At 34.1% G+C, this 24,687-nt stretch overlaps 1 long non-coding RNA gene across 1 annotated transcript in view; it reads left to right on the forward strand.

The window, feature by feature from the left end:
• The window catches only part of LOC104650533 (uncharacterized), a 488,551-nt gene that overhangs the window by 401,021 nt on the left and 62,843 nt on the right, over window positions 1–24,687 (forward strand). Inside the window, exon 3 of the long non-coding RNA XR_744133.1 lies at window positions 18,701–18,822. This is a non-coding gene — a long non-coding RNA (uncharacterized LOC104650533). The remainder of the gene's footprint in view (window positions 1–18,700; window positions 18,823–24,687) is intronic.

Raw genomic sequence — 24,687 nt, forward strand, 5'->3', positions numbered from 1 at the left:
TGGGAAAAGTTATTTCCCTTGAACAAATCCCCTGGGAGCCATAGGCGGCGGGGGGGTTGGGGGGGGGAACTGGAAACAAATCCCCTAGCCGAACAGGAAAATTCCTCTAACACAGTCCCTCAAGATCATGTACAAAATGTGTCAGCTTTCAAACGATGCCCCACCTTGAACCCTAGTCTAACCAGATTTGTGATTACTTTGGCTTACAGTGTTAGAAGATATGGCCAAAAACCTAATAGTGATGTGAATAGAGATTTTTATTCGTTTTGGGATATTGTATGTTTATTATTTTAAATAACTCTTTTCCTTTTAAATTCCTCACAAATGCTTTGCCTGTCTTTTTGAGAAAGAACACTAATGCTGTCAAGAACTTGAAAAGAAAAATATCAGATTTATGAGTCTTTATCTAAAGAAACCATTTATCTCCTAAATAGCTGCCCAACATCAGTATTGTTCAGAGAAGGGGAGCTAACCCAGTCTCCTCTTTTTTGACCTGAACAATTTGTGGAGGGTTCCTCTGTGAAATTTTGTAGAAATTGTGTGTGGGTGTGAGTGTGTGTGCTTGTGTATGAGACCATTTTTCTAATACAAAGTTGTAAAATGATAATGTTGCCAAAATACACAAACCAGCATATGTGTTTTCTTTCTCTGTATCTTTTTGAAAAACATTTTGGGTTGGGGAAGATTATCTTAAAATCATATTTCCCAATAATATTCAGAAAATAAGGAAATGCTAGAGAAGCCCATTCCAATGAAATAACAGCAGTAAAGACCCAAAGTGATTGAGAGTTTGACTTAGTTGAAAAATAATACAGGAAATCAGTGAAGTTGACTTTTGTGAACTAGAAACAATGATAAAAGATGAAGTTGGAGAGTTAAGAATATATATTTACCTATATTTTATAGGATATGCTATAATAAGAGTTTATATTTTATTCTAATTGCAATGAATAGATGTTACAGTGATTTGCATTGTATCATTTGCATTTGTAAATAATCCAATTTGCTACTATGTTGAGAATTTGTTTAAAGGTTAAGAAAGGAAAGGGTGGCTGGTATTGCGGTATCCTTGGAAAGGTATAATAATGACTTTATAGCAGTGAAGAAAACTTTCCTTCCACCCTCTGAAGGTTTCAGCTCTGTAATGATCTTGACAGTAGACTGATTAGTAAGACAAATCTGGATGCTGTGGCTCATACCTGTAGTCCAGCTATTCAGGAGGCTGAGGCAGGAAGATCCCTTGAGCCCAGGAGTTTGTGGCTAAGCCTGGGAAGACTCTCTCTCTTAAAAAATAAAAAAAAGAGCAAGACTCTATCTCTTAAAAAGAGAGAGAGAGAGAGAGAGAGAGAGAAAGAGAGAGAGAGAGAGAGAGAGAGAGAGAAGGCATACAAATTTATTATGTGCATATACACAGGAGTCCCACAAAATATAAAACTCAAAGTAGGGCCAGATGGTTAAAGCTTAAATAGCATTTTGAGCTAGAGAAAGAAATAGGGGCTTGTTGTGGAGAGGTGGCAACACAAGCCATAGGAGGGTGAGGGGAGGATAGTGAACAAAGGTTGTTTTACTACACAGATAAAGTTACTCAGGCAGCCTTCAGAAGAATAGGTGATGGGCTATGCCAAACTCCTTCTGGGCTAAGCATTGATATGATCTTTTCTAGATCTGTTTTGAGCAGATAAGGAGGCTCAGAGAAAGCCTGTTCTTGAATTTGCTGTTTACTAATATAGATAGATGTAAATTTCTTTTACAAAAGGACAGCTTTTCAGAGCTATTCCTGTGTCTGCAGCTTCTCTGAATAGTCATCTCAAAATATGCCAAGGAGTATATTTTGTGGTAGCATATTTAGTCTCCCATAGTCCCATTTTCGGGTGGTGTGTCCTGAGCCCCCACAGCTTCAATATTAGGCAATGCAAATAATAAAAGGGGATATATATATATAATTCGTAATTAAATGAAGTGTAAAGATTAATACAATATATGTAGATAGGGACAAAAAGTGTAATGAAAATAATCCTTATGATTTTTGGCTGGAGCAACAAGATAGGTGTTATTATTCTTTACTGAAATGAATACAATTGAGAAGTAACAGATTTGGTTAAAATAGAAGACAAGAATCATTTTATCATTTGTTTTCACTCCTTTTGAATATAATACAATATGTCCATCTATTTCCTTGATTTTTCATTATGTTATGTCATTCTACCTTATGAATATATGCTAATTCAAATAACATCTATTATTGAATATTTGTTTCTTGATTGTAAATGGCATTTCAATTAACACTCATATAATTACATATGTATATTAACTGAATGTGGATTATTTTCTTTTTTTATTTTTATAGATTTAGTTGGTACAAGTATAGTTGTGTTACATGGATATATTGTGTAGCAGTAAAGTCTGGGCTTTTAGTATACCCATCACTCAAACGGTGCACTTTGTACCCAGTAGGTAATATTTTATCTCTCAATTCCTTTCTACCTTTCCACATTTTGGTGTATCTGCATGTCTATGTGTAAACTTATTTTCTAAGAATAAATTTATGGAAATGGAATATTTAGTCTTATGTGATGTTTCACTTGCTTTGAAAGTATTGACTGTTGCCCTCCACAAAAACCACCAGAAAAAGCTGTTGATTAAATAAATTTAAGTTGATTAGACTAACTGCAATAAGGAAGGAATATCAACTAGAAATAGTATTAGTGGTGTCTCAGTATGGAAAAATTAGGAGAGGATAGTTATAGAATTTGATGACCTGATTTGTGTAATATTAAGGTAGGACTTGTAATCTGTGTAAATGCCTAAGATTAGGAACAATTTATGATAAAGTGGCTTTGAATTGACTGGCAAAATGAATTAAGGGTATAGAAGTAAGTCCTGAGCACATTAGTCTTGATAAGAAAGCTATCTTAATTGGCTCACTGTCATATCTTCCAGAAGCAAATATTTGATTGTCCCTAGCATTTTACAATAAGGACACAGAAACTCTCCAATATTTTTCAATATAGAGACAGGGAATCACATTGATTTCAGCTCTCAGTACATGTTGTCAAATAGCTCTCAGTGAAGTTTGCATTAGTTTAGATTTTTATATATTTACTCCCATTAATTATACTTTTACTTGGATTTAGGGAATAATTACCTGAAAGACTGTTTATCATATTCAGATTTTGATACGCTATATTGCTACATCTGATTTTTATTGAATGCCTTATTTTGAATATTAGTTCCTAACCCCTTAAAAGATAACTAATAGTTGGTCACTAATTATTTAATAAATATAATTTTTTAAAACATGCACATGCAAATTAGGCATTAGTCTTTTAAGAAGAAATGCTAATTGAGAGAAAGGCGCTAAAAACAATGTGCCCTAAACTTCAGGGAAAACATATGAATGTCTCTTATAAGAGCCACTTTTGTAATATTTTCATTATAGCATTTCAACTGTCCAAGGGATTAGTGAGCAAAGATGGCTTTGGCATATTTTAAAAATATTCCCAGGTATTGAAACCTTCATTTAAGGAGCCACAGCAGTGTTAGACAGATGATGATAGACTTTCTTCCCAGTGGGAACACTTGAGTTGCATCTCTCACTTATCATTCTCATGCATAGTGACTATCACAAATAGCTGTAGGTGATTAGACAGTTTGGCTGGTTTTATCCAGGCAGAGCTTTCATGGCAGATATCAAAAGAAAGACAACTAATACTCATAATCCTTGTGAAATATAACCTAAGGGGGAGAAATTCCATTTTTTATAGAACTTTACTGGAAAATGTTTTATAAAGCAAAAAGCATTCCAGGTAATGCATTGTAATCTAATTATTTCTCTGTTGGCAATGATGACCTTTCTTACTAAAAAAAAATAAAACTTCCTTAGATCCAAAACAGTTACTAAAGAGTAAAACCATCTAATCTATATCCTTTAATTGCAGATGAACATACATATATAATCTTTTTAATGCAAAAGAGTTAAATGTGAAAGATACTAAGTTGTATTTTTTAACATGCTGAGTGAATGCAGCATATAGTGTGAATTTAATGTGTTGCTGATAAGATTTGGCTCTGTGTCTCCACCCAAATCTCATCATGAATTGTAATCCCCATATGTGTTGAGGTAAGGACCTGGTGGGAGGTGATTGGATAAATGGAGGTAATTTTACTCATGCTGTTCTCATGGCAGTGAGTGCTTTCTCATTAGATGTGATGGTATTAAAGTGGCACTCCCCACTTTGCTTGCTTTCTTCTGCTGTCATCTAAGACATACATTGTTTCTCCTTTGCCTTCTGCCATGATTGTAAGTTTCCCGAGGCCTCCTTAGCCATGTGAACTGTGAGTCTCAGGTAGTTCTTCATAGCTGTATAAAAACAGCCTAATACAGTTCCTTTTCAAATTTTATTAACATTTTATTGTAAACTGACACTATCTATTTAACATTTTACTTATATTTCCCATGTGTAGGTTTACCATGTAAATATGTATTTTATTATCAAGAAAGTACAAAATAATTTTAAATTCTTACAAAAAAAGTTAATGAAGAAAAAAATTATTTATAATTATACCATCAGAAAGTCATTGCTAATAATTTTATGTGTATGTGTGTGTATATATATACATATATGTAAAATTTACTATTCAGAAATTTAGATCATTCATGCAGCACTTTTTTTTAATTTCCAATAAGTTAAAATAACAGATATATATGAAAAAAATAAACTGTTCATTTCATGGAACTAGAAGATAAATTATAGAAGTATAAAAAAAGATCATATTTTAAAAAATTTAAAGCAAGTAACTGACTCTAAGGTAATAAACAAATAAGAATAAATTATGTGATTGCTAGGAGTTGTGTAGATGGCATGCAAGCTTATTATTAGAGCCTCTATCAGTTCCAGGCATCATTTATTACTCAACTGTCCTGCACCAGGCCATTTTATACTTGACAAATTTTCATACCTCTAGGAAAGCAAAATTCTATAAACTTTCTTAAATGAAAACACCCATTACCTCACTACTCTTCAGTGAATTCTACACACACACACACACACACACACACACACACACACACACACACTAACATTTTATTCTTTGAAAAGCAATTGTAGCAATTAGGTTACCACATAAGATTATAGGATTAGATGGTTTCTTTTTCCAAATAGTTGGAATTTGTATTTTCATAATTTTCCAACAACTGCCATAGTAAAAAATTTTTGGTCCCCTGGTACAAGTATTATACTGGACTGAGCATAGAAAGTCAACACCAAGACAAAAGTATGCCAAATTGCAGGGTTTTTTTTATTGCCGGCGGCCATGGAGGACTCAGGTCTCTCCAACCTGTGGTGTCGAAAGGAGGGTGCCAATACCCGAAAAGCCACGTTGGGAGCAGGGATGGGCGAAGGGCTTCAGACATTCCAATGGCTTGTGGATTCTGTAAATCACCTCCTGGGCGGAGATGAGGGCTCCAGACATTCCGAGGGCCAGGGGACTTTTGTCATTCGATTGTTACTAAAGTGGTTTACAGAAGTCAAGATAAACATGAGTTTACAGACCTTAGTTACTTATTACAAGTCGCAGGAGTCAAGATGGAATTAGCTTGAGCTGCTTGTCCTGGTCATTACCGGTAAGCAAAGGCTAGCAATTCTGACAGTTACTGATAAGAGAAGGTGAGCAGCTTTTGTGAGTATTTTGCAGAGCAAACTAGCAGTTTTATTTACAGAAGCCAAGGCCAGCAATTATAGTGAGGAGAATGGGGCAGCCGTTACAACTTATTTCAAAAACAGCTTTTTCTTTTATAAAATGGCATTGCTTAGGTTCTAACTTTAGGCTAGCCATGTTACACAAGTGTCATGCTAAGTATTTAGCACAACTGTTGCTAGAGATCCCTATTCAGACCCCAAAAGAGGATTCTTGGATCTTACACAAGAAAGAATTTGGGACTAGTCTGGCAAGTTAAGTAAAAGCAGGGTTATTAGAGAAGTAAAGAAACAAAAACAATGTATACTCCATGGAGCAGGGCATTCCTGAAAGCAAAAGGAGGAGCATGCCCACCTTAGGCACAGTGTGTGTTTTCATAGAAGGCTAAAAAGAAAAAAAAACAAATATATATATATATATAAAGAAAAGAGATTTAATTGGCTCATGGTTCTGAAGGTTTTACAGAAAACATGACAGCATCTGGTTCTGGGGAGGCCTCAGAAAACTCACAATTATGGCAGAAGGTAGAGGGGAAGCAAGGAGGTCTGACATGGCCAGAGCAGAAGAAAGAGAGAGAGGGGAAGAGCACACCCTTTTAAACATCGAGCTATTTTGAGAACTCACTATCCTGAGGACAGCACAGGGAAGTGAGGGGTGCTGGTGTTAAACCATGAGGAACCATGCTTATGATCCAATCAGCTCCCACCTCCCAGGCCCCACCTCCACTGTTGGGAATTACATTTCAACATGAGATTTGGGTGGCAACATAGATCCAAACCATATCACCTGTGATGTGTAAAATATCTATTATTAACCCACATTACATTTTGATTAAAAAGTCTGAAGTCTGAAAGTTGTTAAAAAAAAAAAAGGACTGCAATCATATTCAAGACTAGCATGATACTAAGTATATATTTTTCATTAACCATTTTAATTTCATTATTTATCTCTTTTAGGAGAGACTAGAGTTTTTCCTTCTATTAATGTATCATGTTTTGTTTATCCAGTTACATTTTATAGGATATTTAAACTTTTTTGCAATTTATTGATTTTTATATAAAATGTATAATGAATATATCATGCATACAGATCTCTGAAAATATGTTGTTTGCTTCCATAGGATGTACTCTTTCAAAAGGTGAGCTGTAACAAGTATATGTACTTTTTCAAATAATTTTATGATGTTGTCTGCGTTTTGGTCTATCTCTCGAGATTTTTCTCTTCACATTTTCCCTTCCTTCAAGAGTTCTTCAGTTTATCAATTTTCCAAAGGTCTTAATAACACTGGGCATTGCCATCATTTCTACTTTTGCCAACTTAGAATAAAAAGTTTCTGTTATTTTTTATTAATAATGAAATTAAACATTGCATACGTTTATAAATTTTTTCTTTAAGAATAAATTTCTTAAGAGATTTGTACACATAAAAACTGAGATTTGCATGATTTTATTAAACTTAATTTTAAAGATTCATTTAAAATTAAGGTGCAGTGGCTTATCCCTGTAATCTCAGCATTTTGGGAGGCTGAGATGGGAGGCTCTCTTGAGTCCAGGAATTCAAGGCTGCAGTGAGCTGTTATCATGCTTCTGTAATTCATTGAGAGATCATGTCTGGGCAACAAAGCAAGATCATGTCTCTAAAAACAAACTTTTAAAAAACTTTACTTTGAAACTAATGAAAGTACATCTATTAGCCTACATGGTAAAACTTTTTACCACATATCAACATTTTCCCATAATCTTTGGAAATATTTTTGTTTTGATGTTGTGATTAATTTTTTAGTATCAGTCTTTTTTTAATGTGTTGTGATTTTTTGTTATGTCTCACATTTAAATATTTAATTTGCCTATAATTATTTTTGTGTAAAATATGAGGCAGCTGTCTAACTCATACAAAAACTGCTCTAGATTTAATATTTAAAAAATTATTACAGTCCATGTATTTCTCTGTCTTATTAATCTTAATAATAATTGGAAAGCCTTTCTTAATATAACTCATTTGTTTTCAACATTTTTCAAATTATTTCTATTTATAGGTGCTATACTAATTTAATCAAGTTTAAAAATACATGTTAGAGTAGCGATTTGGAAACAACTACATATTAATTGGAAACACATAGGAGTCATTTGATATCAATTGTTTAGTATTTCTACACCCATATTCATAACATCTGTCAATATGTTTATATATTTTGATTGACAGAATATTAACTGTATTTAAGGTGTATAATACAATATTTTGAAGTGTAGAGTCTATATTTATGTCGTAATTGTTCAACATTTATATCTATACATTAATGTTTGTTATAAATACTGAATACATATAAAAATTTGATTATTTTTTTCTTAGCTTAGTAATATTAAAAATAACATAGGGATTATAGGAATTATCTCTGAACCTTATCTGGTAAATTTTGGAGGCCTTTGGCTTCACTAGAGGATACCTAAATGACATCACAATATTGAAAAAAGCGGTTAAGTGTGATGAGAAAAAAAGAAAAATAAGACTCAGTCTTTAAAGCCAGAAATGCCAGAGTTTAATGTTAGCCAAGTGAATCTTTTGAATCAGCAGGTTATGTCTTTAATTGGACATAGCAGTGTTGTCTGACTTACATGGGTACCTCAAAGTTTTGAATATATCTGGCACATATCAAAGTTTTCTCATTATCATTTAAAAAACTGTTTCTATAGAGTACTTGAAAAATAGCAGAGCATTATTACAAATGAGCTACAATAAAAACATAAAATATATCTAATACTAGTGAATAAATTTATATAATCGATGACATCAATAAGAAAATAAGAAACTACTATTACCTGGATAGAAGAAAAAGACTTCTGAAAAAATGCAACATTCATTTTGTGTATAAACTTAAACCTAATTAAGAATACAAAGCTACTTTCTGTATCTGCTAAAGAATGACTGTTTTAAACAAAGACCCAAACTATTTAAGTCAACAATGAAAATGATGTAAGACACTCAAGAGAAATTTTCATGTGATGGGCAATTCTAAAACAATAGTTTGTGTTTTTTTTTTTTTTTGAGATGGAGTCTGTCTCTGTCACCCAGGCTGTAATGCAATGGCGTAATCTCTGCTCACTGCAACCTCTGCCTCCCAGATTCAAGCAATTCTCCTGCTTCAGCATCCCAAGTAATTGGAATTACAGGTGCATGCCACCAAGTCCAGCTAGTTTTTTTTTTTTTTTTTTTTTTTTTTTTTTTTTTGTATTTTAGAAGAGATGAGGTTTCACCATGTTGCCCAGGCTGGTCTTGAACTCCTGGGCTCAGGCAATCTGCCTGCCTCAGGCTCCCAAAGTCCTAGGATTACAGGCATCAGCCACCATGGCTGGCAAACAATAGTTTTTTTTCTTGCATCAGTAATAATTGGATGGAAAATGTAATGGAATATTGGTGAATATTTAAAATTGCAAAATGTTAAATATTGAGAAACATAGCATCAATATGAATAAAAGTATAGAAAAATTATTAAATTTTACTAAGCAAGGTAAAATTTTTGAGGAAATTAGAAGATCTTAGTGTTGAAAGCCTTATTTTATCCAAATTGATTTTCAAACCAAAACCATGTTAATCAGGTTCTAGACAATGATGTCCTATTCTATGGAATTTGTCACATTTGCAGTTCCTCTAATGAGTGAATTCATGGATGCAAAAGACCATTTGATAGAGTGAAGAAGAAACTAGAGAAAGACACAGTGTGGAGGGTGAATAATCTCTTCAATAGTGGTTGAAAGAGCACAAAGGGAGCCAACATGTACATACACAAGGTGAAGGGTAAAGTTATCCTGCATTAACGTTAGAGCATTTATATTATGCTGTAAATTACTACTCCTGAGCAATTCATGGTGCATCAACTCCATCTATGAAGTCGTGACATAGTTCAATAAAATTACTTAGATTTTTAAGGATTTCTGTCTTTTTAAATGCTAGGAAAATTATTGTAGAAAATCCTCAGTTAATCCTCAGAAAAATTATCCTCAGAAAATCCCAGCATTTTGGGAGGATTGCTTGAAACCAGGAATTGGAGACCAGCCTGGACAGCAAAGTAAGACCCTGTCTATACAAAAGATTGAAATCAAAAATTAATTTTTTTTTAAAAAAGGGAATCACCTCTAATTCAAGAGTCATTCATTATTCCTTACTAGAATAGAGAGTTTTAGTTTAGAACTTTGAAAATCTCTGTATATCTGTACACTTGCAGAAACTAGAAATGATATATAAACAAAAGTTTATTTTATTTAATATTGCATCAGTAATATTTACTTGTGTATTTAAGATTGAGAGAGAAAGAGGCAGAGATGACAGAGACAGACAAAACTATCTATATTTCTATCTGCATGCCCATTTATCAACAAGAAATGACCAGGTCTCTCAATAAACTACCCACCCACCCCCTGAAACATATACACACACAAACAGTACCAAGTATTATTTTTAAATAAAAAAGAAATGTAGGTACAAATTGAGAAAAAGAACATAATTCTGGAAGGCAAGTACTGAAATATTTTCACAATTAGTTTATAATTTTAAATCAAGTATAATAAAATTATGTATTTATAAGTTGTATGTATATGATTTAATAAATAAAATAAGATTCTTGTAGGAATTTTTCCTGTAAATGAAATAAGAAAATTGTTTTATGTTTGTCATAACTGTGCATGTGTTTTCTTTTGTGTGTATAAATTTAGATATTTTCAAATTTATAACATTTACAAGAATTAATATAAGGAAATCACATATAACTTTCACCAGGATTCTCCAATTATGCATACCCCTATTTGATTTGTTCACATTTTACTCCCATTTTTTTCTTTTCTTCTCCTCCTTCTCCATCTCATTCTCTTTCTTATTTATCTTCTTTTAGATATTTTCTCAGTATCTAAAATATATGTTTGCATATACATATATATTTTTGTGTATATGTATGATATGTATTTTTATCTTCTTTTGAAAACAAGAAAATAGAAATTCTCCCCCCTTGCCTCTAAATAATTTAATTCTTATATCTCAAAAAGAAGAACATTATCTTAAATAATTTTGGTTTCCTTGTCAAAATGAAGAAATATAAATATAACACTATTGCCTCATATTCATATTCAAATTGTTTAAACTACTGAATAATGCCTTTAATGACTGATGATTTTTCTCCCATCCAGGATTCACATTGCATTTACTTACCATGTGTTTTTAGTCAACTTTAATTCAGAGAAAACCCAGATTCTACATTTGTTTTTTTACCTTGTATTAGTGGACAGTTATTTTATTGAATGTCTCTAAGTCTGTTGGATGTTTACTCATTAGTGATTCTAATACAATGCACAGAAATGGGCGCATTGTTTCAGTTCATTCTTCATGTTATACATTCCAATGGCATGAATCCATCATAACAGTATCATACAGAGTATTGTCACTACCCCAGGAATCTTGTATGGTATGCATATTCATCCTTGCCTCCTTTCCAATTCCTGTCAATCATTGCTTGATCTTTTTACTGTCTCCAAAAGAAAAGTTTTGCTTTTCTAGAATATCTTTCTTCTACTGGAAATTAAATGATAGGCAGCCGGTTCAGGCTGGCTTCTTGCACTTAGTAATATGAATTTAAGAACACTTTAATGGCCAGGCGTGGTGGCTCAAGCCTGTAATCCCAGCACTTTGGGAGGCCGAGGTAGGTGGATCACAAGGTCAAGAGATCGAGACCATCCTGGTCAACATGGTGAAACCCCGTCTTTACTAAAAATACAAAAAATTAGCTGGTCATGGTGGCACGTGCCTGTAATCCCAGCTACTCAGGAGGTTGAGGCAGGAGAATTGCTTGAACCCAGGACGCGGAGGTTGAGGTGAGCCAAGATCGCGTCATTGTAATCCAGCCTGGGTAACAAGAGTGAAACTCCGTCTCAAAAAAAAAAAAAAAAAAAAAAAAAAAAAAAAAAAAAAAAAAAATTAGCCAGGTGTGGTGGCACGCACCTGTAGTCTCAGCTACTCGGGAGACTGAGGCAGAAGAATCGCTTGAACCCAGGAGGCGGAGGTTGCAGTGAGCAGGGATTGTGTCACTGCACTCCAGTCTCATGACAGAGCAAGACTCCGTCTCAAAAAACAAACAAACAAACAAACAAACAAACAAACAACACTTTCATGGCTTAATAGGTCATTTCTTTTTTACACTAATTAATATACTATTGTCTGGATGTACCACAGTTTATCCATTTACCCAATAAAGGAAATACTGATTGTCTCTTAGTTTCAACAGTTATAAATTAAGGTGCTCTAATCATCAGAGTACAGATATTTACATGGACATAAGTTTTTATATCCTTTTGGTAAATATCAAAGGACACAATTATTGGATTGTAAGGTACCAGTATATTTTGTTTGTAAGAAACAACCAAATTTCTCCCAAAGTGGTTGGACCATCTTGCACTTCCACTGGCACTGAATGAGAGTACCTATTGCTGCCCATCCTTACCAGCATTTGGTGTTCTCAGTGTTCTGGATTTTGGCCATTCTAACAAATTTGTAGGAATGCATTATTGTTATTTTAATTTTCACTTCTCTAATATCATATGATGTGGAACATCTTTTCATATGATTATTCGCCATTGAAATATCTTCTTTGATGAGATGTTGTTCAAAAGTTCCTTTCTTCATTTTGCAATTGTTCATTTTTTTTATTGTTGAGTTTTTGATGTTCTTTGTGTATTTTAAATAACAGTCTTTATCAGATGTGTCTTTCGCAAATTTTTTTTTCAGCCTGTGGTTTGTTTTCCTGTCCTCTTGACAGTGTCTTTCATGAAGCAGAAATTTTATATTTTAATTATGTCCACTTTATTTTTTTCAAATATTGAGTCTTTAGTGTTATGTCCAAAAAGTCATCACCAAACCCAAGATTTTCTCCTTTATTATGGTCCAGGAGTTTTGTAGGTTCGTGTTTTATGTTTAGGTCTATGATTCATTTTGTTGTTGTTGTTAATTTTGTTAAGAGTGTAAGATCTCTATCTAGATTCATTTTTGTTACATGTAGATGACAGTTGTTCCAACATCGTTTGTTGAAAAAGACCATCTTTTCTTTATTGTATTGCATTTGCTCCTCTGTCAAAGATTAGTTGACTATATGCTGGTCTATTTTGAAGATTTTTATTCTATGACATTAATCTATTTGATCATTCTTTTATCAATAACATTGTCTTGATTACTGTAGGTATATAGTAAGTTTTAAAGTTGGGTAGTATCAGTCTTCCAACTTTGTTTTTCTCCTTAAGTATTGTGTTGGCTATTCTGATCTTCTGCCTCTCCATACAAATGTTAGAATCAGTTTATTAATATCCATGAAGTAATTCACTGGTATTTTTACTGGGATTGCATTGATTCTACAGATCAAATTTAAAAGAACTAACATCTTGACAATATTGAGTCTTCCTCCATGTGAATATAGAGTATCTCCACTTAGTTTTTCTGATATTTTTCTTCAAAGTTTTGTAGTTTTCCTTATGTAGATCGTGTGCTCATTTTACTAGATATATAGATGATTCTATTAGAAGATGGTGCAGACATATATTTTTGACATTAAAAAGTTATTAAAATGCATCATTATAAAGTAACAAAAAATATACTCATTTCGAACCATATTTTCTCACTACTGCATATTTCAATTCTAGTAAAAGATTTGAATGATCTATGTATAAAATCAGATCTAATTTCAAAACCTCAGTGATCTGCAATTTAATTTCAATGATTAAATACACATAAAATACAAATGCAAAAGACTAAATTTTGAGGAAGCAAAAGGCAGAGTAATTCTATGAAACACAGTTTCAGAAAATGTGGGTAATAAATATTATTTATTTTTCATTGTGTTCACCTGTAAAATATCTGTATTGATATCCATTTTTCCTTGAGATGAAATGCATGCATTTTTTTGTATTTTTTATTTTATGGAATTAAATTATTGTAGAAGTAATTTTTTAGTTATTTTTGGAACACAGAGTTCTTCCCTTTATGTTCCCCTTAGAATTAGTTCACCTAAGTGGGATCCTCATAAATGCATTTTTTTAAAACTTTAAAGCTATAAAAGTGTAAGCATTGAATAAATATTTTTGAGGACCAAGTATATGCAAAAAGCATAGAGGATGCAAATATAATTGAAGAATTGTAATTACTTTATAACCATACTAAATAGAAATCATTGCACCCATAGTTGTTCTTTTCTAGTGTCTTCTGAGTAGACACTTTTTGTCATTTTTCCTTCATTTTTTATCCAGCACAAAGCCTGGCAGAGAGCTCTGCATATAGAAAGTGTCTAATATGTTCTTGAACTTGAACATAAAATTTCCAATCCCACTGAAAATCTATAGTTGAAGAGAAAAGACACAATTTAAAGTAAGTAATGAACATATAAAACATTTAGGAAAATATAACACATCACATAGTTGTACTCTAAAGTGCCACAGAGTTGCCATCAATGGCAATTATTTGTCACATCTCGGTGAATTCATTTGAGATATTATTAATATTGCTCTAGAAATACTCAACAGTATTAGCGTAAACTTTGCTGAGGGGAAAGAAGAAATTTAAATTAACACAGTTTTTTCCTCTCTAAATTCATCAGGCAAGTGGACCTTCTCCCACCCCTGATACCCCCTGCCACAACCCATAATGAACTGAAGCTGACTTTTTCTCCTTTTATAAGAGCTCTCTCTAATCTCAAAGGAGTAGTATTCTGTTGGAATTTTTTATATCTTGTGTGGAGCTGGTGCATGTTCTTGTGACAAACACATAAAAGAAAAACTGATTACATTCTTCCTCTTTTAATATATGAAATGGATGCTATCTAAGTTTTTTGATAGAATGTTTCTGGATCCTTCAATACTTTTAAGTATTCCAGAAACCATAGGATGACTAAAGCATAGAAATTTAAGTGACATGGTATCGTAGGTTTTGAAATACATAGACATCTAGGAGATAGATTAGATTGGACTTCTGAAGGCGGCAACACTGAAAGCCTTCACTCAGGCTTTCTTTTGTCCTTTAGGTGGTGTCGCTAGCTACGATGATGCAGAGATTAGTGGTATATGATGAAAAGTAATACAGTGGTTCCTACATACTCGTGGGCTCTGCATCCCAATTCCACTAACCACAGGTGGAAAATATTTTTAAAAAAGAAAATAGATGGGTATGCCTCTATTGAACCTGTACAGACTTTTTCTTCTTGTCATTATTTTCTAAACAACGTAGTATAGCCACTATTCACATAGTATTTACATGTTGTTAGGTATAATAGGTAACTTAAAGATGACAAAATAGATGGGAAGATATGCGTAGGTTATATGAAAATACTATATCATTTTATATAAGAAACTTGAGTGTAAGTAAATTTTGGTGTCCTCAGGGGTCCTGGAGCCCATCCCCCACAGAAATTGAGGGATATCTGTACTGAAGGTGAAAGTGTGACCAAAGTAAAACTGCAGCCAGACTCTCTGGTTCCCACACCAGGAGTTGAACCTGAGCCATGGCTGTGAGAAGCAGGAGTCCTACCCACTAGGCCACCAGGAAAGCAGGTTAACTGTGGTGAGAATTTAGGCTCTTGGCCTTCCCAAGCTGAAGAATGGGGAAAAGGGCCCGAGAGGCACCATGAGTTTTATAGCTGAAATATAACTCGTGGACGCAAAGAGTGTGGGAAAGTACAGTTTATTAGACAGAATGCAAGGACACCTCCCATGCTTTCGTGGGAGGCGATCTGGAGAGGATTCCAGCCTAGGCTGGAGTGGTTAGTTTTTACCCTTGAGTTACTCCCTCCCCATTCATGTTCTCATCCAATGAGGGGAGTTCTTTCAAACTTCCTCTGGATTGATTGATCTTTGATTCCGTTACCAGATTGGCTACTTGTTTTATAACTCTGAGTCATAGAGCTCCCACCTCCAAGAGCCAGAGATGGAAAATCAGAGACAAAGGCCCTACCTGGCCTGCCAGTGGTGGGAAAGTGAAAAAAGGGCCCCTACCTGGCTTGCTAGAGGCAGAAAAATCAGAGACACAGAGCTGTTACCTAGCCTACCAGAGGCACAAAAACCCCAGAATTCCTGCACTCAAAGCAATGCCCGCAGACAACCCTGGGAAGTCCCTGTAACACAGTCCCTTAAAAGTATACTCTGAGGCACAAATAAAATGGTTTCACCCTCATTCATGTTGTTACCTGGCATCCTGTAGCCACTTTTCTTCTCTCCCTCTCACTGTCCTCTCCCTCTTTCTTTCTTTTTCTCACTTCCCCTCTTTCATATTCCTACCCGCAAACCTAGAGTTAACCAAACTGTGAGGTTTAAGGCACAATTCTCCAGAATGTCAAGTCCTTTCAAAACTTATGACCCCCAACTGCAAAGCATTCGGGTTACAGGGAAAAGTCCAAAGTTACAAAGAAGAGTTCTGCAAGACAACTTTCAAAACCACACACGTTTAATAATTTACTAAAAAGACACATGGAATGCATTGACAGCTACTATATTCATGGATATTTATACCGATGGATGTACTTATTAAGGGGAGAAGATACAAGCTATTATCATCTAAAGAGAGACACTCGTAGGGAAGCCTGTTTAAGAGTTCCAAATTTGAGATTTCCATTGTCCTCAGGATTTATTACCTCTTGATATTCATGTGTGAACATATGCCTGGAGTATTACCAACCCAGTTCACTTGAGTTTTATGGTCCAGTCTTATGGAGACTTTATTATGTAGACACAATTGGTATATTACCCACATAGCTAAACTCCGTGTCTATAAAAGCTAAAACCTTCTGATTCAAATCCCCACCCTAAATCACATGGTTGTTTCTCTGTAAATGGTCAGTCCCCACACTGACTATCGTGTGGTTGTGCAAACTCTGAGTCTTCTCATTAGCTAAACTATCAGTTGTCAAAGAAACTCATCATGAATAAAAAATAAACAGGAGAATCATTATTACCTTGAAACTTACAGGAAATAAAATTCATGAACCTTTTCCAATCTAGTGCATCAGAAACTATGTGAAAGGGGCCCAGAAATCTGTTTTTAACAAGCCCTCCAGGTGAGTCTAATTCACGTTCAAGTTTGAAATCCATTATTCTAATACTGAGACCCATAATAATCATGTGATAAGGAAGAAAAAAAAAGAGTAGAGTTTAAGAGCTTTTCCAGAGAAGCAATATCACATTAAAAATAAGTAGTATTTGAATACACAGATTGCTATTCATTTAGTTCTTAAAACTTAAATTAAGTTCTTTATGTCAAAAAATTTACATGAGATACCTTATTCATCTTCCTTTCTGCTTTCTTTTGCTTCATTTTTAAAACAGTTACTAATTTAGGGTAGCAGAAATTATCAAAGAAATGTGCAAAAATATTTTTAATGAAATAAAAGCTATGCCTACATTGTCAATGTTGGGTATGTATAGAGGATTTTTTTTTGCATTTGAAAACAAAGATTATCCTCTCATAAATGGAGAACTTGCATCATACTCCGAAACATGAAATAACTTTTTTTAATAGCTCAACTATAAACCATTCAACTTGGTGTCCATGATATGAAGGCTGACAGTTTGTAATGTAGGGTTTAATTAAATTGGGCATTATTATAATTAAGGGGTTTGAGTTATTAATGCATCACTCTGGCAAACATTTAATTTTTTATCTCTAGTGAAATATTAAAAGAGGATATTAGGACAGTTAAATACAATTTGCTGCAGAAATGGTTTGAATTTTTAGATGTAATATAATACACTGCAGTAACTGTTTTCATCTTAAATAAAAAAGAGAACTTTGGAAGCTCAAGAATATGACTATAGTCTGAAATAAGAGAGCAATTCCATTTTTTAAAACCTTATATCAGGTATAATAACTAACTTGGAGAAGGAATTACTCCAAATGTTCAACATTGAAAATCTATCTATGCTTACCCCAAACCACTCCAGCATTTTAGGCTCTCAAAATGGCATCTGAAGTTTAGGTTATTTTAGTATCACATACTATTTTAGAAAATATTTTGGATATTTCATTTGCATCTACACAAGGCAAAGGGGCAGATACATCTTTAACTTGTTTATTACCAGTTTTCTCTAACAGTTGATATTAATTAAAAGTATCATTTTTATTTATCTACCATAGGCTCTCTGTAATTCTCCTAAGTAGGGACTCTTAGTCAACATTTCAATGCAGACTCAGTGATAGTGTTCTTTCACTGATAGTTAAAATCTGAACTCTGAGGTGTAGAATCAGAAAGCCGGGCATTTCATTTCAGAGTTCACCCTGCCATAAAACAAACCCAAACTTAAATAAAATTGATTTGAATTATTTGATAGCATGTTGTAAATTATGAGGAGTCCTCTGGTTAAAAAATATAGAAAATTTTATTTATTTCAACATTTGTAGAGCTTAATTTAGCACAGGGTCTCCATTTCACTCTGCTCATAATACGGTTCCAGAGAACACACATTGGAAAATGCTGTTGTAATGAAAAGAGGGGTGGTTTAGGCCTTAAGAGACCCCAAATCAATCCTGTTGTCATTATTTGCTAACTGTATTAGCTTAGAAAAATTAATTAAATGCTTGAAGATTCAGTTTCTCGTCTCTGAAATAAGATTGGTAACTCTACTTACAGAGTTTTTGTGAGGATTAAATGAATATATAGGCTTAGAATTTTAATACACTTTAAAGTGCAATTGAAAAATTTCTTTTAATTTCTTTGGCTTGTCAACCTAAAATAATCTAAAAGGTCAGTATCTAGTTTAAAGATAGTTTATTCAAGCACAAAATGTAAGGATGGGCTGCTCCAGGAAGCTAAGATTCCAAAGAATAGAAGTCAGTGTTTTTAACTGTCGAAGTTTGGCTTCAATTATAAAGACAAATTTAGTGAAGTTCAAAAGATGTTCAATAGCTTTCTATTTAATGCTTAATGCTTAGTTACAATAATTTGATTAATTGAATTGGTCCTTTTTAAATTAAATTTTATTTTTTTCCCCCCCAGACAGGATCTTCCCCTGTCACTCAGGCTGGAGTGTAGTGGTGTGATTCTGGCTCACTGCAGCCTCAACTTCCCAGGGTTAAGTGATTCTCACACCTCAGCTTCCAGAGTAGCCGGGACTACAGGTGTGTGCTACCAAGCCTGGCAAACTTTTTTAAAAAATCATAGAGACAGCTTGTCCCTATGCTGTCCAGGCTGGTCGCACACTCCTGTACTCAAGCAATCATCTACCTCAGCCTCCCAAAACACTGGGATTTCAGGCGTAAGCCCTGCACCCAGCCAAGGTGGTCTTTTTCTTTTGGAATGTTATTCTTAACATTTCACACTGAAGATATAACCTTCACAGGGTCTTCGGTGCTATTTGGTCTGAGTTGTGTAGAGGATAATGAAGGAGGCAGTTAATCTATAACAAAGATCAATGATTAAAATGAAGGGGAGATCTGGTCTCTGGTCTGTCCCAGTCCTTTACAGAAAAAGAATCGAGGAAAGGTTAACCATTATAGGTTAACCTTTGTTAACTAAGATACTAAGAAGCAGAATTGCAAACATGCTATGTAACTCAGTCTTCAGGGCTTAAATTCTCCCTTGCTATAATAAATGTAAAGGGTCCTACAGTTTTCTTTTCTTTTTACATAAATCTCCTTTTCTTAAAATATCTCATAGAAAAAGAATCATGTATTTAAGGAAAAATCTCACATTCCTAGGAAGTCTTGCCCCAATGAAGGTTTAGGGGTGGACACATCTCAGTGATGAATTTTAAGAACAACACAACCAAATTGAGATGGCATCAATGGGTGGAACAAATGAGACCTCAGTCAAGTCACTCATGTATACAGCCTCTATTACTTGTTTAATTATCTCTAGTCCTCAAACATACCATCAGTTTATTTTTCTCAGGAGAAATAATTTTTAAAAAGAGTTGTAGTAGAAACATAATGTATATAAGGATTATAATAAAGAGAATTTATGTGCCAAAGTGAAAAACACTATTCCACTGAAGAGGTAACTAACACCATTATAAAGAAAATTAAAACCTACTTGTTCTTTAGAGATCTGTTATAGCCAGGAAATAATTCAGGATTTAATCTAAATTGTGGGAAACTAATAAAAACTCAAAAATAATGGATAGGGCTGGAATCTAAAACATGTATCTCACAGTGTCCTTCTGAAACAAAATATTTTCCTGTTCAAATTTTTTGCCAAATATAAAGTTTAGTAAGACCAATTTACTTGCAAAGCAAGTTTTGGTGTTTAACTTGGCATGAGTATTTGCATAAGGTGCAACAGAAGTAGTGAATGGCCATATAGGCGCTTTAAAATTGGCTTTGCTGGAACATTTTTCATAAGGTATCACTTATTAGAATTTTAAAAGGCTTTCTAGATCAGGAAGCAAAGACAATGATTCACAATGAGACTGTGCCCATACAAATTGAGTGAAATGCTCTTATTATGCTGTCTCAAAATACTCTGAAGTTACTGGGCCTGTTAGAAAGTGGCATTCTTTACTCATGGCAAGATAGGAACTTTTGAGATAACTGCGTAGACAAGGTACCAGGCTAGTCTTTCCAAAGGGATTCTTATCAGCTCCATAAGGTCAACTGTAATTCCTCAATGTAGTGTAGTCAGATCTTAAAATACATCATTCCAGTCAAAGCTTTCATAAAACAAACCCCAACAAAAACAAAACAAAAACAAAAACATGTCTTCAATTTTGTCCTTTTATAAATAAAAACATATTCTTACTGAATTATACAAGTAACTATGTTTCCATAAATCAAGAATACTCACAAATCATCCCTAAATTATGGAGATGTCAGTTGAAGACAAAAGTTTTAATTTTCCTCACAAATATATGCTTTACCCAATTTCTGTGAGCTATAGTTCAAAAGAAGACAGGTTTTCTTGACTCTGGAAAACCTAATGTAAAAAGAATCAGCATTCTTTTAAAAAAAAAGTCATAAAAATTATTTTAGTCCTCTATTAGTTCAATTCCATGTAATTAATTCTTGTTCTGTTTGATGTTGAGTTATGAATTCTTATGAATGCATCAGCTATTTAATTAAATCACAAAACCTTTTAAACAGTCCAATGGTATTATCTTCAAAGTTATCAGTAACCTGTATTTGAGAGTACTTGTCAATGTCTTTTTAAATAAATTGCTATCTCAAAAAGATGAAATTTTGACTGTGGCCAATTGCAAACCACTTTTTGAGAAAAGTTAAAGTAAATCAATGTTTGGAGGTGACAAAAGACTTAAAATAGCCATGGCTAAAAATGCAATTGACAAAAATCTTTGTTATTTGTGTGGCATATAACAATTTAACATAGTAATCATAATTATGACTGATAATATGTATCAAAACATATGAGAATTTAGAAATATCAAACATTTTGGAGCACATATTAATATCACATTTATATAAATTAACTCAAAAAGTTAACATCATTTTTTATTTGATCATGCTTTCTGTATGATTTTAACATAACAAATAAGCCTAATGTGTCTGTCTTAGGCTTCCAGGGGTTCCCATTTGTTATGTTTCACAGATAGTTTGGATTGAAAAAATTTAACTTTAGATTTTGAAATTTGATTTGGGGAAGTATATAAACTATTAAAAGTGTAAAATATTTAATATCAAAATAGAATCACAGATCAGTTCATTTAGCCATAGTGATATTTCAAATATTTTAAAAAGAAAACTTTTATACTCTTTTAGAGAGACTGTTTCCCAAAAATCAAAAGATCCAATGAAATAGTATAAGCCAAACATGATCTATTTCTCCCTCCATTATTTTTGTCAGTTTACTGACAAAAACCCCCAAATCTTTTACTATTGCTTATTAATAGTACATGAAATTCTTGTTCAAAGGAGAAAGCTGAATTTCATTTTATATTAGTGTTTTATCAGTACTAAAGCTAACTTCAGTAAAACCTTACAAATGAATGCAGCTAATCGCAATGAGCTTTGACCACATAAGACTTCCAGATATCTTTTATAACCTCTTAGAAAACTTTTGTATTTTTTTCTCTCTATAACATATTGGATCAATTTAGGCCATCCCTCTCTCTCTCCCTCCCTTCCTCCCTCCCTTCTCTCTTTTTTTTTCTCTCTCTTTCTCCCTTTCTTCCTTTCTTTCCTCTCTTTCCTTTCTTTTTTTTTTCTTTCTTTCTCTTTCATCTCACTGTGTTGTCTGAGCTCGTGTCAAATTCCTGGGCTCCAGCAATATGCCTGCCTCCACCTCCCAAAGTGCTTGGATTACTGGTGTGAATCACCATGCTAAGCCTAGATTCATTTAGTTATACATGTATAATTTTTTCTTCATTTTGAAACATATTTTAAGTAACCTATACAGTAGATAAATTTATGTTGTCTCTAATAAAAACATATTTTAATCTCTTTTTTAAAAAACTAGAAAAAAATTCTGTTAGCTGCAGCAAATCCAACAGGTTTGCAGCAAACTTGGTACTTGCCTCCTGGGAGGAAATAATTTGGCTGAGGGGCATATGACAGAGGAAGAGACCAAAGCGAGTCTTAGAGCATGAATGAAAGAATGCAAAGTACACCTGGAGGAGGGACAAGCAGGCAACTTGAGAGATCCAAGTGCCTCATCCATACTTTGTCATGGGATAGTTATACATGGGCATGCTTGAGAGGTTTGCATTTTTCCTCCCTTGATGTTTTCTTGAGGTAGGCTGTCCACAAGCACAGTAATCTGCCAGAACATAGGAGGGGTCATACGTACTGTATTTACTGAAGTTTTGTTCATGTTCATTTGAGGCATTTTTCCTTACTAGTAGAGTATTTTAGAGGAAGGTCATACATATATTGATTAAATTTCATCATTTCTCCTCTTTGTATGCATGGTTGACCCTGCTCACCTACCTCCTGAAATTTTATTAGAAATCTGCTGATCACCAGGTTCAGGTGTATTCTCTTTCTTTCCTTCCTTCCTTCCTTCTTTCTTTCTTTTTTCTCCTTTTTTATTTTGGAGTTTCACTCTTATTGCCCAGGCTGGAGTGCAATGGTACAATCTTGGCTCACCATAACCTCCACCTTTTGGGTTCAAGTGATTCTCTTGCCTCAGCCTCCCGAGTAGCTGGTAATACATGCATGTGCCACCAGGCTCAGCTAACTTTTTGTATTTTTAGTAGAGATGAGGTTTCTCCATGTTGGACAGGCTGGTCTTGAACTCCTGACCTCAAGTGATCCACCTGCCTCAGCCTCACAAAGTGCTAGGATTATAGGTGTGACCAACTGTGGCTGGCCCAGAAGTTTTCTGTCTATTGAGAGACTGATATTAGCTGATATTAGCTACAACCAATTATTGTTTTAGAGACACTTTAACAACCACCTGACCGTCACCTGATGGTTACCCAACATTCCTGGAGAGGGGGGCACTCTCTTGACTGATTCATGCTTCTCTAGCTACCTAACATTTACCCCTTCAAGAGTCTGTGACCCAATACTTGGGGAAAACAGACAGAGGTCAGTCTTCTGTAACCGCTTCCTGCTGACAGTAGGGCAGTTGTTCCATGGGTCTTGGCTCTTAGCTAGCTGTCAGGGCAGTGTGGCTCTGTGGATTGGTGAAAGCAGTATTCGTCCAGGTTCAAGGGAGATGGGCAGAATTTTTCCTCAATTGTGTCCCACTAATGGGCATTCTAGGGGTTCTCTGTAGTAGGGTGGCTCTTAAATATTGATGGGCCAGCGTTCCAGACTCAGGATTATCTGGAGCTTTGTGGCCTAAAAATGAGAAGAACTAATCACATTATTAGATTTAGAAAACATGGACACACACAAAAAAGGAGCAAAAATAGGAAAATAACAAGTAGGCCTAAAAAGGGAAGAAACCAGGAGAACCATTTCCAGGTTGGTTCCCAAATTCACCAACACTAAGAGGCTTTTTCCCATAAATGAGAGGCTTCATTGAGTTGTTTGATGTTGTTGTACATCTGCTGATGGATTTACCTAAAAGCAACCTTTTTCATCTAGGGCTAAATAAATTCTGTCATGTGCTTCAATTAACATATCTAGTTCTCAACAATTTTGGAAGGCCATGGTTGCTAAGAGCCACTTTTTTCATTCATGGTCATTAAATTTTTAGCCATTGTGTCAATGTTGTTGGCTACTTTATTTGAGAGTTTACTACAGGGCAAGGAGGATTTTTTTGATTCCTGCATTTCCAGGTCCTGCACTAGCTATAATGTCAAGTCCCATGAGAAGGAGAATTAACAAAATAGCCCTCCTTTCCCTGGGCAAAATTGAATGCCTGTAGATTGGTACTGAAAGAGAGAGATTGTGAAGGGCTATGAAAATATCCAGGAATACATAGCCTGTGGCATAAGTTTCAATACAGTTAGCAGGGAGGCATTTGGGAGCTAACTGGCCACAAATATAGGAGGTTCCTTGCAATTTAAGACAAGTGAAAATGTCAAAACAAAATAAAAGTCTGACTTTTTCCAGGATAGCTAACGGACATGGCTGGCTCCTTATGTCCCCAGTCCTTACCTAGAATTTAATGACTTTAAAGCAGGCAAGTTGTACAGTTATTAAAAGTCATGGTAGCAGTTTATGACCTTAAAGCAGTCAGTACCCCTAATACCCTTTAAAATTGTACTGTAGTACAATTACTTACATAAATTCCATTTTATGTATCTTCTTATGACTTACACATATAATTTATGACATGTTTAGACTTTCTGACTTGTCCTAAACATTCCTCTTTTTAAACAACCATTCATTTTATTTTAGGACAAGAATTTACCATACAAGATCCCTTTTTGTTTAAAAATCTCTTTTCTTTATTATATTCCTTACCAAAAATACTTATTTACTTCTATATTCTTTTAATTAGACAAAAGTCCTTTTTCTTTTTTTAGGAAGTTATAATTTTACTACACATTGCTGTGTGAGTCTGGTAAAGGGGAAACAGAGACTATTTACATACTGTAGAAGTTATCCCCAATCAAAACATTACTCAGATAGATTTTT

The sequence above is a fragment of the Saimiri boliviensis genome, chromosome 1, assembly GCF_048565385.1.
Source record: "Saimiri boliviensis isolate mSaiBol1 chromosome 1, mSaiBol1.pri, whole genome shotgun sequence".
NCBI classification, from domain to species: domain Eukaryota; kingdom Metazoa; phylum Chordata; class Mammalia; order Primates; family Cebidae; genus Saimiri; species Saimiri boliviensis.